The 18,651-nt window shown below is 57.7% G+C and overlaps 1 protein-coding gene across 2 annotated transcripts in view; it reads left to right on the forward strand.

The window, feature by feature from the left end:
* CDH4 (cadherin 4) overlaps positions 1 to 18,651 on the forward strand; it is a 687,747-nt gene that overhangs the window by 623,903 nt on the left and 45,193 nt on the right. The gene's annotated exons all lie outside the window — the stretch shown is intronic.

Raw genomic sequence — 18,651 nt, forward strand, 5'->3', positions numbered from 1 at the left:
CACAGCCGGAAACCATCACAGCCAAATATATGGGCTGCTGGCTGGTGCCGGGTTCCATGCACCCCCACCTCCTGCACTGTCCTGTGGTCCCACGAGGCTTTTGTGACAGAGGCCTCCCTCCCGCTCTTCATCTCCAGTGCACGCCTCACTCAGAGACAGACCCCAGAGGGACGCCCTGGGCGGTGGGTGAGGTCGGGGCCTGCTTCTGCTCTGAAGCCTGCCAAGTGCAGGTGCATCTCCAGCGCTGGGCCTGTGCCCCTGGAAGATTCACCACCAGCTCCTGGGGCTGAAAGCGCCCCCCCAGCAGCCCCTTGAGTTCCCAGGTGCCCAAGACAGGGCATCGCCGGCCTTCCCCATCTCCAGGTCTCGCTGTCTGGTCTCCTGTTTGCACTGTGCCCACAGAGTCAGCGTCATTCCAGACGTAATTTACCCACTAAGGCGTTTGGCTCCCAGGAGCCAGTAGAACCATCTTGCTGGGCTCAGAGCCAGCAGGTCCTGCCCATGGGAGGCCCGTTTCCAGAGGCCATAGTGCCACTTTCTGGCAGCTCCTCGGTCTTGCTGGCCTCGACTCTCCCGCTCCGAGTCAGCGGCTTCTGAGTGCGTCACGGCCCTCGAGCTCTGGGTGCGCGGGGACCCACTGCAAGCTGGGGCTGCCAGCCGGTCACCGGGGCTTGCTGGTGTCGCTTTTAGGGCTGGGGCTGGCAAGGAAGTGGCAGGTTCTTCTTCCTGGTTTGGGGCTGTGGGCCTCCAGTTTCTGCCTCAGCTCCAAAAGCCAGGGCTCACCTGCGGTGCCGTCTTCATCCCCGCCTTTCAGATCAACCAAAGCCAAGCTGCAGCCTGGAAAATGCCACCCGTCCCCGTCCCTGGGAAGAGCACAAAGGGGTTTTCCTGGAAATTCCTAAATCGTAAGGGGTGGTGCTCAGGATAGCACACGGGGGCAGAGAGGCCACTCAGGAGGTAACTCTCGGCAGCGTGTGGCTTGCGGGGGAGGCGAGGCGGCCCCGGGGTGGGCAGGGGCTCGGGACTCAGACCTGCGCAGCAGGGGACATTGTCAGCCTCAGCCGTGGTGCCTTTCGTCTGAGAGACGGGAGGGTGATGATGGCCTCGGACTCCAGGGATCGAGATGGAGTCGCGTGGCAGGCAGCGTGAGGGCTGGCACGGATGGCACAGGCGGGGACTTCTGATGCAGGATTTACATAAATGTTCTTCGAGTGATGTTGGCCAGAATGCCCGGGGCTCCAAGTGAGCTGCGGTCAGTCCCAGCACCTTCACCCCAGGACTGCAGGATCTGCTGAGGCCCTGCCGCCCTCCAGTGGCCAGGAACGAGCGCCCGCTGCGCTCAGACAAGGCTCTGGAGAGGAGCTGCGCCTGGCCCTGGTCCTGTCACTCAGCTAGGGAGATGATCCGTGGGCCCATGACGGAGTCAGGAGTGCTGTTAGTGAGGCCCACATAGATGTGGAAGAACCAGATACCGTCCCCTATCTCCTCTGTAGCCTGGGGTCCCCGCCTGCCCTGGGGAGAGAGGGCACCCCCCGTCTGCCCCTCCCACACACACACCTGTGCGCGGCTGGTTTCCACAGGCAGGCGCCTCTCCAGCGTGTTTGCACAGCTTTTGGCAGAGCAGGTGGTCTGACTGGAGCAGGTGCGTGCAAGCCTCTGCCCACACACTCCTGTACACGTGATGCTCCAGAGGTACAGATGGGATGGCACGGCTGCCGGCTGTGTCCAAGGAGAGGACAGGACAGCCGAGCAAGGGTCAGGCCCGTGGGCGCCAGCACCTCTGGGATGGCCCCTTGCAGGGGCAGGGGCAGGGGTTACCTAGAGCCCACAGGCTGCCCCATCTGCGAGCCGGCAGCTGCTGGTCTGTGACGGGGAAAGCATGGGGCAGAAAGGGCAGTGGCGACGCTCAGGGAGATCTGATGGGGCCTCGCCCTCCGGTCCCCGTGCAGGAGCATGGCTGGCTGCATGCTGGCCCCAGGAAACTGTTCTCTCCCTACTCTGTATTGGCCGCGAAGGAGCAACGGCCAATTGGAGAGGCAGCTGGTTCTATTGAGCAACCGGAGAACCGGGAAGGGGGAGGTGTTCACAGGGTTGGGTGCCTGCAGGGGAGGCATGCAGGGGTGCGGAGGGTTCCAGACGCGCAGACGCTGTCCATAAACACACCTCTTCACACATCTAGTGTACAGCGTGGCAGCAGTCTTCCCTTAGGGCAGGGGTTTTCTTACTATAATGATAAGCTGGGGACCTAAAGGGGACCATAGGCTGCCTGCTCTGGCCTGCACTGATTCCGTGCCGGTCCGTACTCCCTCTGGTTTCCGACGGGGTCGAGGGGCTCCCGGTGGCTTTGGGACCATCTGGTCTCCTTCAGCACAGATGTCTATAGATAAAGGGACTAAAGACAAACAGCTAAAGCTTTCTCACTGCAGGGTAGAGGGCTGAGAGGGCTGGGGGACTTTGTAGTTTATATTGTAGGAAAGAATATCTAGTATTTTCCAGGCTGAAAATACATATAGGCAACATCCATGGACCCCTCTTCATAGCTGAAAATCTTGCAAGGCCCCGGCAGTCAGTGTGGGTACAGCTCTGACCCTGGGAGGGATCGAGAGTGCCATGGAGCCCACGACACCCTGGGGTTCCCCAGCTGTCCCACGGGAGGGACACCCCTTGGCCTCGCTGGGCCAGGCATTCCTGTGGGCATGTCAAGGCCCATGATAGGGATGGTGCCCAGCCTCCTGGGCTTAGCTCCCCCTACCCCTACAGATCATAGCAGCTCAGCCAAAGGAGGGCCAGCAGCCCCAGCCACCCAGAGACCTCCCCACCCACTGACCAGGCCCCAGTGAGGCCGACCCGGCAGCTGGACGCCCTGCCCAGGCCGGACACCGAGGCGAGGCGGAGCCAGCCTGCTCCCCAAGGCCCACAGCAGACACCCGCCCCCGGCCACCCCCGTCGGCAGCTTCAGCGTGACCTGCAAAATGTTGCAAATAAAATGCTCATTTAAAAGCCATTAGAGGTGTGGTTGACAGACGGAGATTTATGAAGATTGAGGGACATGAGGAGACGCTGGTGTTGCGGGTGCTGGCGTTCTCCGCTGTGTGTGCCTGGGGATGTCTAGCTTCTATCCAACGGGAGGCCCCGTCTCGTGCATCTCGGGCGTGGTGTGCTGGAGAGGGCGGTCCCGTGTCTTCCTCCTCCAGGGTTTGTCAGGAACGTGGGTGGTGTGGTTATTTTCCCTGATGATCCTTCAGCCGCTAACATTCGATTCCGGGAAGAGCCATTTCTGTCTCCTGTTTCAGTCTCGTGCGTGTGAAACAAGCTGGTTGATGCAGTAAAGCCTGGGACCCCCATGTGGATGGGCATCGCAGGGGGACAGCAGAGCCGTGGTCCAGGGGCTCAGGGGACGGTTGCAGGGCTGGACTTTGGGGCCACGTCCCCTGGAACATCCCTGGGGTGCGCTGTTTGACAACACGTCTTTGGCTGGGAGGACCCCTGGCCTTCCTCGGACCCCCAGGCAGGGGATGGGGTGTAACCCAAAAGAGGCCTGGCCCCAAGCAGACCATGATAGGGTCATCACCAGGAGCCAGCCAGGCACGGGGGCCCCAGAGGGAGGCCTGCGTGGACACAGATGGGCGTGGTCACTCCAGAGAGGACAACAGGCCCTGGCCTGCGTGAGCAGCCGGGAGCTGAGCCGCAGGCCTGGGGCAGCTGGGGCAAGGCTAAGGCCCCATCGTGGCCGTGACGTCCTCATTCCCAGCCACGATCAAAACAAGACCTTCATGGGCAGCATGTGTCCGGCAGCAGGACCCCTCCCACCTTCTGTTCGCCCTGCCCCTTTCAAACTGAGCCCAAGCCTAGAAACATCCAGGTCCCTGAGCTGCTCCTTCCCCAGGTTCGATGCAGCCCCTGGCTGGAAGGCGGCTGTGCATCTTGAATCTGAGACAGACCCAGGCGTGGCCTGCAGCTGGCTGCATTTGGGTACAGAGACAGTGTTGGGTGCCCTCAGGGCTCCTGGTGAGCAGAACCAAAGGTGTTCATGTCATTTCCACGTTATTTTCCTTGTGCAAACGTGTCTCTTTCCCCTTCTAAGGGCACCAGCTCGAGGGCTTCTGTTAGAGAAGCTGCCTCCAGCGTACACGGCAGCCGTGTCCCCAGGCCGCCGCCCGGCCCCAAGTCTTCAGCAGCCCCTCCCAGCGGGGACATTGAGGCAGGCTCCCCTTCCCAGACATGGAGAGGTCATCCCCTTGGGCCAGTCTCTGCAGCAGTTTATGGCATGGTCTCGGGGTCGTGGGTGACCTCTGAATTTGTGACCACTTGGCCAGAGGAGATGCAGGGCCCTGGCACTGGCCACCCCCATCTGCCCACTCAGCCATTCCAGGTCCTGTCTCCCGCCTTGCACACAGCCTCTCCCACTTTTTCGCCTTTGCCTCAGGATAGAAGTCCTGGAAGCTGCCAAAGACTCGGCGGGGTGTGCTGAGGCCGGAGCACCCCGTTCCAGGGCTCTGCTTTCCACGCAGATCTGTGCTTTGTGTTCAGAGCTGCCCTGCTCGTCGTTCGCCCACCTCCTGGGGAAATCTGAATAATGGTTTATGGTTAACTGCTTTTGCAGCAGAGGAAGCATGGTCTCGGATTTTCAACAGCAAACAATAAAGCAACAACAAGTTTTAAGACAATGGCTCCAGGACCACTGTTGCCAGGCATTAGTAAACCCATGCAGGCAGCCACTCACAGCAGCGTAGACGCCAAGCAAGCACCAATTCAGCCCCCCGGGGCCCGGCCTTCGCCTGGCAGAGCCACTGCCCTCCTGGGCCCAGGCCTGCTGAGCCCGAGAAGCTGATTTCTGTCTGGCTTGGCCTATCAGAGAAGAGCACACATCGGGACCATTTCTCCACTAGCCCAGCTTGCCTTGCCTCAGCCGGACAGCTGCTCAGCCACTTTGAAAAGGATACATCAGTAGTTCCTTTTTCTCTTCCTCCCCCTGTAAAAAGCTTCATCTCCCCTGCCCTTGTGCAACAAGCAAAGTCTTCAGCGGAATCACCAGAGGTGCTTCTCAGCACCAGCCTCCATCTGACAGAGTGAGTCATCTTCAGGAAGAAGAAAATCCACAAACATCATTGCCGCCGTGTCTAATTAGGCAGAGCTATGTAAATTGAGTGCTTCTACATGATTAAGATGTCAGGAGAGGCTTCGATAAGACCTGAGCGGTTCAAGTGTCTCTCGTGTACCAGCCGAAGATGCCCCACTTGCTAATCCTATTCATCTGGTGTTGTTTCCTAATTAGAATATTGATGGCCTAATGAGGAGGTGAACCTGCCGCCCGAGCCCCGTTCTGAAGGTGAGAGTGGGCTCTGCAGACGCAGGCGTCGTTCCGCTTGCTGTGCAGTGAAACTAGCACCCTGCCAGCATTGTTCTCAGCGTCCCTTCCAGGCTGCTCCCGAGGACGTTGATTTTGTAAATAGAAACTGGATCCGGCCTCCCGGTCCTATCACAAGAGGACTATCACCTGGTCACCTTCATCAGCTTGAAATTTCTTCCCAAATAAGGTGGGCCAAATTAGTGATCTCCTGGTCTGAAATGATTCTGGGGAAAGCAAAACCCACACCTCCCCGAATGTCTTCGAGACCCTCTGCCCGCCCAGCACTGTCATCGATGGATGGAGAGTGAGAGCATGGTTTTGTTCTACCACTCGGGATATCGTTCTCACCACCATCGACCTTAGTCAATGTATTCACATGATTCAGATTCCTGTAGGAAGTGTTCATCAGTGACCAGAATGTCCCCTTTCCCTTTGAGAGCGGCGTGGCTTTCTTAAAGGCGTTTCTCCCAGGCAGCCAGCCTCTCGTAAGCCCCACCTAGAGGCGTCTGCCTGGGGAGGGCAGTAGCCTGGGGGAGGTGGGGTCAGCGCCTCCCACTGGCTGGGGTTTTGAATCGCTGTCATGGAACCCTGTTTTGAAGGCATCGAATATGGCTATGTCGTCTCAGAGAAAAATATTAGCAATTGAGACACATCTGCTGCTGACCCACCTCAGGCCGGATTTGTGCCCCTGAAGTCTTCCTGATCTCCCCTCCGCCCCCTCCCAAAAGAAGAGAAGAGAGGGAAGGACAGCGGTGAGAAGGTGGACCCAGCCAAGGCGCCGTCATCTTGGGGCTTCGACCTCCCTCCAAAACAGAGGCCTCGGCTCCCGAGTCACATGGTGTCCCCCAAGTGTGGGGCACTGAGCAGCCCCAAGAGGACCCCAGGCCAGCAGGTCACCCCCAGGACGCAGAGGCCGCCACCCCTGGCCTTGAGGGTGAGGGATGGATGCAGAGAGAGGGGCAGGGTTTGGGTCCGGTCCCCACACAGGATGAGGTTCCCAGGCACGCTGGGCAGTGCGTGCTCTGAAGTTGGGCCACACGTGAGCTGGTACCCACCGCTCTGTCCAAGGGTTTCTGAAGGCCAGAGCTGGCAGGTGTGGCCATCCAGCAAGGTGAGAAGAGGTGCCAGTGAGTTACAGAGCGAGGGCCCCCCAGGCCCCAGGAGAGCAGGAATAGCAGTGCTAATGGTGACCTGGTTCCATGGGGGACCCTGGATGGCAGAGGAGGGGGCTAAGCCATAGGACGGCCCAGGTGACCCCCAACCACTTCCTGACAAGAGGTCCCTCCCTGGTGAGGAAGCTGAGTGCCCCTTACACCAACCAGCGTGTCGGGGCCCTGTGGCCACAGGGCATGAATGTCAGCCACGCTGAGCAGGGTCACAGCAGGGCAGGGTCAGGACAGCTCCTCCGTCCATGGACGGCACTGGAAGATGAGCCTGCAGCCCCTGAGTGGATCTCCCACCGCGGGGCCACATGCACATGGGGTGGTCTCCATGCCCCAGGAACCTGCGCTGCGAGGGGAGGGGAGGAGATGGCCGTGGAGTCTGAGAGGAGGCTCCGTTCCATCGGTGGCATTTCGTAACCAAAGTGCCAAGGTGTGGGTCCGGGGCAGGGCTGCAGGAGAGGGAAGCGGTGACTGCGGAAGAAATCAGCCATTTCATGGTGCAGCTCCCCAGCGAGCCACTCCTGTGAGCCGGCCGCAGCATGAACCGTGGCCAGAATTATGGCTCCATGTGGCAGCAGCGGCCAAGGCTCCCGCCTCAAAGCCTCCAGTGGTCAATTAGTTGACCACTGTTCATCTGCCTTTGGAACTGGGCCCAGGCGACTGGGGTTGTAGCTGGAGCAGTGGCCAACGTCTCCATCTGAGAAGGGCCAGCGCCAGGCAGAGGGTAGGAAGAGGAGGGGGCAGCACGTGGGGGGCTGCAGGTGGGGAGGAGTGAGAACCCGTCACAGCTGAAAGTCCAGGTCACCTGGGGGCCACTGGCCCAGCCACAGACCTGGCCCAATCAGCATCTGGACTGGGTTTAATCGTGGTCCCCAGAAAAGCTATGTCCACGCCCTGACCCCTGCCAATGTGACCTTGTCTGGAAAAGGGGCCTTTGCAGATGTAAAGATCTGGAGATAAAATCGTCTGCATTGGGGTGGACCCTAAATCCTTATAGAGACAGAGGGAGACACAGGGGAGAAGGCGCCATGCAGACTGAGGCAGAGACCAGACGATAAGGCCACAGGCCAAGGGTCCCTGGAGCCTCCAGGAGGTGGAATAGGCAGGGTGGGTCCTCCCTCAAGCCCCTGGATGGAGCCGGGCTCTGCCCACGCCTCCACCTCGAACCTCTGGCCTTCTGGACTGCTGTTTTTAAGTCACCTCATTTGACAAGACCCTGACGGGAAGCAGCCAGACTCAGTCCCTTTTGCCGAGAAGCCTGTGTCTGGCTTTGTGATGAGGCTTTATGGGCACACAGCGTGGTTGGCCATTTGCACATGGGCGGTACCACACACCAGGACGGCACCGTGACGTGAAAGCCAGGTTGGGAGGAAGGAGCAGGGATTTCATCTGCACCCTCCCTCGGCGGCACGGCGCCTTTGTGGGTCAGATCCAGGGTCTCAAACCCAGAGACAGGTCCCACCACAGAGGTGCAGTTCGTATTAATCTTGTTTTAACTCGGCCGGTGTTGAAGCAGGAGATTTCTATTCAAAGCCCGACTTCTAGGCCGGGCGCGGTGGCTCACGCCTGTAATCCCAGCACTTTGGGAGGCCGAGGCGGGCGGATCACAAGGTCAGGAGATCGAGACCACGGTGAAACCCCGTCTCTACTAAAAATACAAAAAATTAGCCGGGCGCGGTTGTGGGCGCCTGTAGTCCCAGCTACTCGGGAGGCTGAGGCAGGAGAATGGCGTGAACCCGGGAGGCGGAGCTTGCAGTGAGCCGAGATTGTGCCACTGCACTCCAGCCTGGGCAACAGAGCGAGACTCCGTCTCAAAAAAAAAAAAAAAAAAAAAAGCCCGACTTCTGCATTCCCTTAAGATTCAGATCTGCTGGTCACAGGGCCTGCTTCCCTGCAAGGCTCCAGGAGGCCTGGGCTAAGGGAGTGACCACCCAGGGCTCTGAAGCCCGTGGCCCGGAGGGTGCAGCCCCTCCCTCCCGGGGCTCCAACGCCAGGCCCAGGGTACTCCCTGAGTCACTGTGTGAGGCTGTTTTCCCTGCCTTAGAGAAATACTTCTCTAGGTCTATCATAAGTGAGAAAATGAGAGACAAAAAGGCCCGTGCATCTCAGGAGAATGGGAGCGGGAGCGTGTCTGCAGAAGGGCAGCGTATTCCCAAGTGTCTCCCAGCACCCCAGGTGGTGTGGCCCCCCCAGCCCCCCGCCTATTCCTGCATGTCCGAGAAGTCTCCCGGCCAGCCTGCACGTGCCTTTCCTTCTCTTTTGTGTCCGCTGTCTCCCCCACACCTGGCGGAAGCCACTCAGACCACAGGGCACCCGCTCCGCTGTCTCCAGCCTCTGCACATCCCCTGCTCTGTCCACGCCCAGGAGCCTGGCAATCCTGTTCAGACACCAATGTGAACTCTTGTCTTCTCAAACCCCACCATGGTTTCCTGTCTCACCCAGAGTCAGAACCAAACCCAGCCCCATTCCTCCGGCACCCCGAGCCCACCGGCCTTCTCACTGGCTGTTCCCCCTGCCTGCACATTCCTCCCAAGCACCCCACGGCTCGATAGCCACATGTCTGCTTGGCAGACAGCCCTGCCCACCGCCCGGTTTAATCTAGCGCACTGAGCACCCTGTCCCTCTCTCCTGCTGTGTTTTCTACACAGCCTCTGTCCCCAGCTGATGGGATACTCTTTGCTATTTGCCGTCGGTCTCCTCCCCTAGAGCCGTGTTTCCAACCTAGGGCAACGTCCCTCTTGGGACACTGGGCAAGTGATGGCATCTGTGGTTGTCACCGCTGGGTGGGGGCACCGCTGGCATTGCATGGGTGGAAGCCAGAAATGCTCAGCCCCCCTCAGTGCCCAGGATGCCCCACCGCAGAGAACGACCCAGCTCCAGGGCTGACAGTGCCCAGTTTGGGAAAAGCTTCCCCAGAGCATCAGCCACAGGAGGGCAAGGACTCCGAGAGCCACTGAAATCCGTGGCTCAGAAACCCCGGGCCCCTGGAGAGCTCAGGCACGTGGCCCTCTACACACGTGGCCCTCCACAGTCGGGTGTGACTGCCTGGCCCCTGGAGAGGGAGGTGTTCTCCTCTGAGACCCAGGGGTCGGGGGTCAGAAGAGCCCCAGGGAGGAGCCCCCAGTGCCTGCTGGGCTGACGGGACCTCCCCTGCCTGCCACCATCTTGTTCTTCCCAGACATCTAGATGCTTGGAATCACCAGCAGTCATTCCTGGCAGCTCCTCTTCCCTCTGTGCCCAGCAGAGAATGTGAGAGACAGAGAAAAAGAGACGGAGAGAGAGAGAGAGATGGGGGAAGCAAGAGGGTCCCAGCATCCCCCACCCCGTCCACCCCCATGCGGTGGGTTTTGTGGATTTACGAAGCAGAGATCTTCTTTGTGGCCTCCCTGCCCCCAGCACCAGGCCAAGGGAGGACTCGCTGCCTGGAACTGGGAAAGGTCGGCGTTTTCTCTGGGTTTGATCCAGCTCTGCACAGCAGAAAGCAAACCTGGCTATAGAGTGAGAGGCGAGGGTCCGCTGGAGTTGGGCTTGGGGGCACAGCGCAGAGGCTCTGGGCCACCAGTGAGTACAGCCAGGGCTGGGGACACCGGAGGCCCCAAGGGATCCTAAAACCCACAAGAGCTGAGGCAGCTGCATGTCGCTGTCCTGGGTGTGCAAAGGGCAGCTGAGCGGAAGGTTGGGCAAGACACGCTTCCTTCAACGCAGCAGCCTGGGCAGCTAAGGGGCCGGGTCCCCGGGTTTCAGCCCCTCGTCCTGGAGGAGGCACAGGCCGCAGAGCCAGGGGGTAGTGAGCCCCAGCAGCCCCGAATCTTCTCTCCGCTTCTATGCTTCTATGGATTTGCCTATTCTGGACGTTTCCTGTAAGTGGGCTCGTTCCACGCATGGCGTTTCGTGTCTGGCGTCTCTCACCAAGCGTCACCGTGGTAGCTCGTGTCTGTGTTTCATGCCTGTTTATGGCTGAATAATATTCCGCTGCATGGGGCAACCACGTTCTCTTTGTCCGTTCATCGCTCAGTGGACACTTGTCTGTTTGGCCATTTTGGCTGCTGTGAATGGTGCTGCTTTGAACGAGGGCGTGCAAGTGTTTGTCAGAACCCCTGGTTTGAGCTCTTTTGGATACATACCCAGGAGTGAAGCTGCCAGGCCCTGTATTGACTCTTGACTTGTGAGGACCTGCCAGCCTGTTTTCCACGGTGCCTGCACTCCCTCCTCCCATAGCATCTAATCTTCGTGCCGGAGTCACATTCTCAGGCTCCGGACAGACCCCAGGTGCTGTGCAGCCTGAGGATGAGACGCGGAGCAGGGCCCGGCCCTCTGTCTGCTCCATCTGTCAGCTTCCAAGGGGATGGAGGTTCCAGCAGTGACAGCTGGGAAGACCCTTGGGGAGTGTGTGGTCCAGGAGGAAGCGGTGGGAGCAGCGCTGACCTGAGAGGAGCTGGAGAAGCTCCCAGAGCAGCAGCCACCGTCACGCTGGCACTGGCTCCGGCTCACCCAGAAGGAAGGGATGCAGGGCGTCTGCAAGCCTGGGCTGCAGGGCCTTGGGACTCCTTTTATATCCCCATTCGGACCACCTCTAGGTGCAGGAGCCTGGAGCAGGTGGGGGAGGCGTGCTTGCAGCCTGGCAGATGAGACCACCCCTAGATGGTGGCTGGGGTGGGGGCAGCACCCAGGAGAACTTCAGGATCTGAGCTCCAGGCATGGCTCCTGCCAGGGTGCATCATTGGCTGTGCGGCCGGCCAGCCGATGCTGGGTATGGGCAGGGCACACTCAACTCAGGAAGCTTTGATGCCTTTCTAGGGCAGGCTGGCCGCCTGCATTATTGATGGCTGTTCTGCAAAATTTACATGCTGAGCTATGGGGAGGTGAGCAAAAACCCCAGGGATGGCCCACTGTGGTTTTCTTCCCTCCTCTTGAACTTGAAAATGGCCAAATCACTTTTTAATGAATTCACTGCAGCTCCACTGCTGACGGCATGGCTGGCTCCAGAGACCTCTGCCATGTTCCCTGCATCCGGCAGAAGCAGGAAGGGTAGGGGCCCCAGCCCAGGACACGAGCAGGCGTCCAGCAGGGCACACCTGGCTGTGCAGGACTCCCACTGCCTGCCCAGACACCTCCATCGAGGATTGACATGGGAAGTGGAGGCTGCATATGTCAGCCATGGAGAGGGGACTCTGGGACGCTGGTCCAGAGCTGAGTCCTGGGTCATCTGTTTGTCCCATGAAGGCTGGGAGACACTTGCCGGCCTCCAGAGCATTCACCAGCCCCTGACCTCGGGGAAGTCCTGGGCCTTCATCTTCTGCAAAGTGGGAGGACGCCGTGCCCCTGTGCCACACAGGCCCTTGGAAGGCTGCACACGGCCCACGCACACCGCAAGGTCTGTTGAGGCACCAGGAGGAGGTGCCAGACTCCTCTGAGAACAGGCGAACGTGGGGCTCCCCTCGCCTGCCTCATAGGAATGAAATGCACTTGAGGGCAAAGGGTGCAGCCCCATGTAAGCCTTTTAGATAAATACATGGAAACCTCCAGCCAAGCCAGCCCTGGCCAGCTACGTACAGACCAGCCACGTCTGCAAGCGACCCGTCTGCGGGAGCTCCCGTGGCTGCCTCACGAGCACATGCCTGGGTCCTGCTCACCCACCCTCTCGTCCCAGATACCATCCTGGAAAAGGGGGAGTTGGGGACAGTGATGAGGTCAGGAGCCTGACCCCACCTCCCCAGTGCTCCCAGGGTGCCAGGCCAACCCTGCCTGGACTTCAGAAGCCCTGCCAACAGGAAGGTCACTGGCTGCTCCCGGGGGTCTCCTTGGAGACTTCTTCCTTCTTGGGGGTCTAGCTTCCTGCCCCCACCCAGCCAGGAGACACCCCTGCCCTGCCTCTCAAAATCGAGACCCAGCTGCCCTCTAGTGGCAGTCAGCTGCACACACACAGACAACACACAACGCATGCACATCCATGCACATGTGGGTTTACATGCCTGCAGAGGTGCACACATGTGTGTCTATACACACACAGGCATGCACACACGTGCACAAACGTGCACACACGTGCACACACAATACACTGTACGTGTCTCTGGGTTTCTATAATGCTTTATTTACTTTCAGTATATAGAAAAGAATACATTTCTTTCCTATACATTGAAAGCACCGCAGCCAGGGGTGGCTTCCATGAACCGGCTCTGATTCGATGACTGAAGAAATGGAGACTTGGAGAATGATGTCATGCTGCAGGTCTGTGACAGCGGTTTCTCCGCAGGCTGACATTCTTCTCTGCTTGGATCCCTCCCTTTGCCGCCGGCCTGTGTCAGTCTCCTGTTTTCCAGTCTGGTCCTTCCGGCGGTGCCGTGCTGCAGGAGGAGGCGGCCACAGCCAAATAAACACGTAGCTGAGAGCGGCCTGGGGGCCCCACACTGCAGGATGGGTGGCCAAGGGGAGCTGGTGCAGGCAGGCAGTGGGGCACCGCCTGAGGGGGACATCACGCCCGGGAAAGAGGCTGCTGAGAGCCTCCTGCAGCTTCAATTTCCAAATCTGTCCTGGGAGGGGGAAGGGAATAGGATTTGTAAAGAACAAGAGAAACTTGGGTGAGAAATGAAGAAAGTGTCCACAGCAAGGCTGCCTGCTACCCTGTCAGAAAACCCAATTCTGTTTCCTCGGGGAGCAGGGACTGAGGTGAGATGCAGCCACATCCCCACGGAGCCACCGCCACAGCCAGTGCACATAGATGGGGCATGGATGAAATGAGGCTCCGCAGGCAGGATTCCGGCCCCTCGCCAAGGTGCCATGTGTACCTGGCGTTTGGGTTCGCATTGGCAAGCCTGTGCACTGGTGCTGACACCGTCCCCAGCCCATCTCTGCAGTGTCCTAGCCAGAGGCAGAGCCAGCCTTCAGGCTCCATCCAGCCACTGCGAGGGAGGGCCGCATGCTGACAGGAGAAGGAGAACGCGGCCAGGCTGGAGAAGCTTCCAGAGGTGGGCTGGCTGGTCTCTGTCGTGATGAACAGGAAGGCACATTTTCTTTCTGTTGGGATCCTGAGGCAAGAAGCCTTGGGGCAGGGACCTCTGCCGTGGGCAGTGCCATGAAGTCCAAGGCCTCAGGCCTGGCGAATGTCTGGACACACATTGATCCACAGTTAGAAGGCAGATCCTGACCCTGAGGTTGCAAAGAGCAGCCATCAAGGGTGGTGCCAGCTCTGCTGTTTCTATGACGTCCATCCCACATTCAGGAGACCCAGCGGGCATCGAGCTGATGTCACTGTGGACATTATTGGTGCTGCCTGAGTCCCATCCATAACAAAGGCCGGAAGCGCAGACCAACCCAGCGTCAGGGACCCCAACCGGCCCCTCACTCTGCCCTGGTCAGCTGTGTAGCACTGGGGAGGTCATGAGGCTGCCTGGCCCTCACTGAATTCAGTCATCCCCTCTGTAAATGGTAAAGAAACATGAGCTCCGCTGACTACGCAGTGTGACACCAGTCACTGAAATAGTGAACAGGAGCATGCAGTCAAAACTGGGTTTTTATTGTTTCTCTCCCCATTGTTGGTTTTCTCCCCTCCCTCACAGCCTCCGCATTAGCCCCCAGTAATGCCCTGTTCTGCACCGTGCACCTCATACCTCCTGCCCCAGCCCTGCTGTGCCTGCAGCTCATGCTGTCACTCCCTCCTCCCTCTAGTGAGCCCCCACCTTCCTTCCACAACCAGCTCCCCTTGGACTTCCATGGAGAAGCCTCTCTCACCTCCTTCAGTCTCCTTATCTCATGGATGGATGAGAGATCCTCAGCTTCCTTATTGGGTGGTTGTAATCCACCTGACATAAGGAGAGGTGTCTCTAAAGGATGGATGGATGGATGGATGGATGGATGGATGGATGGAGGATGGATGGGTGGATGGATGGTGGATGATGGGTGATGGGTGGGTAGGGGGATGGTGGATGACGAATGAATGGACAATGGATGAATGGGTGATGGATGAATGGATGATGGATGGATGATGGATGATGGATGAGTGAGTGGATGGTGGATGAGGGATGATGGATGGATGGATGGATGGATGGATGGATGGTGGGTGATGGATGGATGATGGATGAATGGATGATGGATGGATGAATGATGGATGAGTGAGTGGATGATGGATGGATGATGGATTAGTGAGTGGATGATGGATGATGGATGGGTAAATGGATCAATGATGGATGAGTGAGTGGATGGATGGATGGATAGATGATGGATGGGTGGATGGATCAATGATGAATGAGTGAGTGGATACTTGGATGATGGATGGATAGATGATGGATGGATGGATAGATGGATGATGGATGGGTCAGTGGATAGTGGATGATGGATGGGTGGATGGATGAATGGATGGTGGATGGACAGATAATGGATGGATGGATAGATGGATGATGGATGGGTGAGTGGATGGATGGATGATAGATGATGGATGCAAGGGTGGATGATGGATGATGGACAGGTGGGTGGATGGATTATGAATGGATGGATGGGTGGATGATGCATGATGGATGTGCAGATGATGGATGGGTAAATGATGGATGGGTGGGTAAGGGGATGGATAGAAGGATGAGGGAGAAAGGAAAAATGGGAGCAGGTAAGGGTTAACCTACTGTGAGAAAACTATCAAAGTAGGATGTAGCACCCAGGTAAATGTAAGCTATTTCTGTTATTTGTTTGTATCTCCTTGACTCCAAGTTCTAGTCCTCTTGGTAAATATCAACTCTGTTAGGCATGACTCATTAACTTGGTTCCCTCAACAGACACCGATTACCAACTGTGTGCCAGGTCTGTACCTGGTACTTGGGACACAAAGCTGGACAAGACTCAGTCCTCGGGGCATTCTGGGTCTTCCAGGAGAGTCCGGCCTGCAGCAGAGGTGGCCAGGGTTGTGGCTGTCCAGGTCATGCTGCATCTCCAGGGTTAATGAGGGAGGCAAGATCAATTCCAGAGGCACAAGGGGAGCTCATTCTGGAAGGAAGAGTGGGATCTCACCAGCGGGAGGATGGAGAGGGACAACACAGCCACAAGCACAGAAGGGCAGGGATAGGAGGTGTGGGGGGCACAGTGCAAACAGGGCGTCATGTGGGGCAAATGTTGGGGTAATGAGGGAGGGGAGAAAGCCAACAATGGGAGAAACAATGAAAACCTGGTTTGGGCTGCACGTTCCTGTTCACTGTCTCAGCAACTAGTCACGGCTGTGCGGTCAGCAGAGCACACGGTCCTGTCCCATTTTACAGAGGGGGCCACCAAATACAGGAGGCCCAGGTTGCTGACAGCTCTGCAGCCTGCAGGCCCCTCCCTGTCCTGCTGAGCCTCACAGCCTCCCCGGAACCCTCTCCTGCAGGGAGTCTGAGCAGCCCACTCTCCTCGGCCCTGCAGGAGCTCTGAGTTCTGCAGTCCTCCCCTCTCTCTCCAGGTGACTGATCCCCTGCAGGGGCCATGCAGGCATGAGCCGAGAAGCAGTTTCCTGCCCTTCCAAGGGGCCCCTGACACCTGCCTCCTTGAGGGAGATCGCTCAGAGCAACAGTCAGGGCTGTGTGATGAGGCACATGTTGCCTCATCACTAGGGGGCCCAGGAGCCAGCGCCCCACTGCACTGAGCCTTGGCCCCATGTAGGCTGGGCCTGGTCACCAGGCCACAGTCACCCTGGTTTGGGTGGAGGCCATGTGGAACACCCCTGAGCCTGATTGGCTGCTGTGTTCCCACCTCCCAGGTCCAACCGCACCTCCCAGCCCTGCCCTCAGTTCACCCTGTCACCTTCAGGCAGCGTGACTGCCTCTTCCTGGAAGCCTCCCCTGGCTCCCCAGCCCTCCCTCCCTGAGATGCTTGTGGCCTCACTTTCAGGCCTGTCCAGGTGGCAGTGGCTTACACTGCCTGACATTGGAGCCCAAGGTCAGCAAGCATCTTCTGTAAAGTACCAGGTGGTCCATATTTTAGGTTTTGTGGGGCATACAGTCTCTGTGCAGATACTCGGCTCTGCCTGGCAAGTGTGAAAGCAGCCGTAGATAATGTGTCAGTAAATGAGCAGAGCCATGTGCCAATAAAACTTTATTTACAATAACAGTGATGGGCAGATTCAGCCCACAGGCCATCGCTTGCTACATGTATAAGTTGGATCATGTGATGCCCCTTGGTGACTCACAGCTGTCCACAGACCATCCAGGCACCTCATGGAGCACCAGGCCCCTCTGTCATTCCTCAGATCTTCTGTTGTCACCAGAGTTGTTGGCAACAGTAACTTGCTGTCATGGGGCACCTACTCTGTGTTGGACCCATGTTTGACCCTGGAGACACAGTGGGTGATGGATGAGACAGCCATGGCCCCCAGAGCTCAGGTTGGCAAGGGACACAGACAACGATCAAGGGAGGACACAGCAAATGTAAAAGTGCAAGCCAGGAATGAGTCATGGATGAAGAGCAGGCTGAGCTGACAGCATGCTCGGCTGGAGGGCCAGGAGAGAATTCCGTGGGAAAGGACATCTGGGGGCTGAGGAGCTTTGATTCAAGATGAGGCCCCAGAGGGGTTAGCAGCCATGACACATGGAGTGCTGTGGCCATGTTAAGGGTTTGGATGTACGCCAGGGAGCTTTTGCTGCATAACAAAAGATCCCAAAACTTAGCAGCCTAAAACAACCACCATTTATTTCTATTTATTTAGCTCACAATTCCACAAATTGGCAATTTGGGCTAGACTCAGCTGGAAAACCCTTCCATCCTTGGCTGGGCTTATTCATCCATCTCTCATCAGCTGCCACTTTGGCTTGGGGCTGGCTGGTCTTGGAGGGAAGGAGGAAGGAATAGAAAGACAGAGGGATGGAAAGGTAGAAAGAGGGAGGGACGGAGGGTGTATGGGTGGATAGCTGGATGGATAAATGGATGGGTGGGTGAATAAAGGGATAAATGGATGGGTGGGTGAATAGAGGGATGGTGGTTGGGTGGGTGGGTAGATCAATGAATGGGTGGGTGAATAGAGGGATAGATGGATGGATGGGTGAGTAGAGGGATGGTGGATGGAGGGGTGGGTAGATGGATAGATGGTGGGTGAATAGAGCGATAGATGGGTGGGTGAATAGAGGGATGGTGGTTGGGTGGGTGGATGGATAAATGAATGGGTGGGTGAATAGAGGGATAGATGGATGGATGGGTGAACAGAGGGATGGTAGATGGGTGGGTGGGTGGATGGATAGATGGATAGGTGTGTGAATAGAGAGATGGTGGATGGAGGGGGGGGTGGATGGATAGATGGATGGGTGGGTGAATAGAGGGATGGTGGATGGAGGAGTGAGTGGATGGATAGATGGATGGGTGGGTGAATAGAGGGATAGATGGATGGGTGGGTGAATACAGGGATGGTGGTTTGGTGGGTGGATGGATAAATGAATGGGTGGATGAATAGAGGGATCGATGGATGGATGGGTGAACAGAGGGATGGTAGATGGGTGGGTGAGTGGATGGATAGATGGATGGGTGCGTGAATAGAGAGATGGTGGATGGATAGATGGATAGGTGGGTGAATAGAGGGATGGTGGATGGAGGGGTGAGTGTATGGATACATGGATGGGTGGGTGAATAGAGGGATAGATGGATGGGTAGGTGAATAGAGGGATGGTGGATGGCTGGGTGGGTGGAAGGATAAATGGATGGGTGGGTGAATAGAGGGATGGTGGATGGAGGGGTGGGTGAATGGATAGATGGATGGGTGGGTGAATAGAGGGATGGTGGATGGAGGGGTGAGTGGATGGATAGATGGATGGGTGGGTGAATAGAGGGATAGATGGATGGGTGGGTGAATACAGGGATGGTGGTTTGGTGGGTGGATGGATAAATGAATGGGTGGATGAAGAGAGGGATAGATGGATGGATGGGTGAACAGAGGGATGGTAGATGGGTGTGTGAATAGAGAGATGGTGGATGGATAGATGGATGGGTGGGTGAATAGAGGGATGGTGGATGGAGGGGGGTGGGTGGATGGATAGATGGATGGGTGGGTGAATAGAGGGATGGTGGATGGAGGGGTGGGTGGATGGATAGATGGATGGGTGGGTGAATAGAGGGATAGGTGGATTGGCGGATGAGTAGAGGGATGGTGGATGGGTAGGTGGGTGGATGGATAGATGGATGGGTGAGTGAATTGTG

Source organism: Macaca fascicularis, chromosome 10, assembly GCF_037993035.2.
Source record: "Macaca fascicularis isolate 582-1 chromosome 10, T2T-MFA8v1.1".
In the NCBI taxonomy this organism is placed as follows: domain Eukaryota; kingdom Metazoa; phylum Chordata; class Mammalia; order Primates; family Cercopithecidae; genus Macaca; species Macaca fascicularis.